Genomic DNA, 1,104 nt, shown 5'->3' with positions numbered 1-1,104 from the left:
TATATATATATATATACACACACACACACACACACACACATAAAAATGTCTACATATTTTTTGTATCTATTTTTTGTTATTTTTAGGTTATATAGGTTATATATTATAGGTGGGTATTTTAATTTCGAAATATTTTAATTTCCTACGATTCTCCAAGAGATGTGCTAAAGACGTCCAGAAGACATCCCTAGGATATCCTAGGATATCCTATAAGCATCCTCAAACATCACTTAGAGAACTGTGTGGGTTATAATTCATGCTTAAATAAATCACATTAATCAGTCATGCCAAATACATATTCTGATCATATCTATGTTGCATTTTGTCATTGATTGATTGCTAGTAGTTACCAGATGTAGTAGTTACTAGATGCTATTGCGGTTACTTCCTAACAATAACGATAACAAGTTGCTTTTTAAAACTAGTAATGAATAATAAAGAATAAAATTAATAACGATAACGATAACGTATTACTTTTTATAAAAGCGACAACAGTAACAGTCTTATTTTTAAAATTACGTTTTGATAATTTTTAATTGGTAACATTATTCTCAAAGAATCCTAATTTTCAGTCGAAGCTGATTTTGGTGTTTAATAATAATTCACATATGATTTACAAATATTTCAGTCCCAAATTCGACTTGTTTGGAATTGAAACATAATCACAAACTGAAAATATAATGACAAATTACATTGATCGTCGTTTTATAGTGATACTAAAGCATTTTTATGCAGTGTTTTATAATATGCTAAATTTATAATAAGCATAAAACATTGCAAAGAACTTAGCCAAAGTTTCAACTTGGAACTCGGACTTTCCGGAACAGGTATCTACTAATTCGATCGAAGTAAGATTTTTTGTTAATTAAATTTTTTTATTTGTAGTTTATCCAAAGCATATTATTATGTTCTGGATAAAGTACTTAAACTATTTTAAATAATAAAATAAAATAAAGTTTCTATTATTTTTATTAAAAAATATTACACTATTATAAAGTAAACGTATTATAATTATATATACAAAATACAATATGTTATATAAAATACACTGTATTAAATGCAGAATTAAAAAAAAATTAATAACAAAAGTTCTTAAAGTTCTTG

Source organism: Atta colombica, unplaced genomic scaffold, assembly GCF_001594045.1.
Source record: "Atta colombica isolate Treedump-2 unplaced genomic scaffold, Acol1.0 scaffold55, whole genome shotgun sequence".
In the NCBI taxonomy this organism is placed as follows: Eukaryota; Metazoa; Arthropoda; class Insecta; order Hymenoptera; family Formicidae; genus Atta; species Atta colombica.
Note: the sequence above shows the minus strand (reverse complement) of the source record.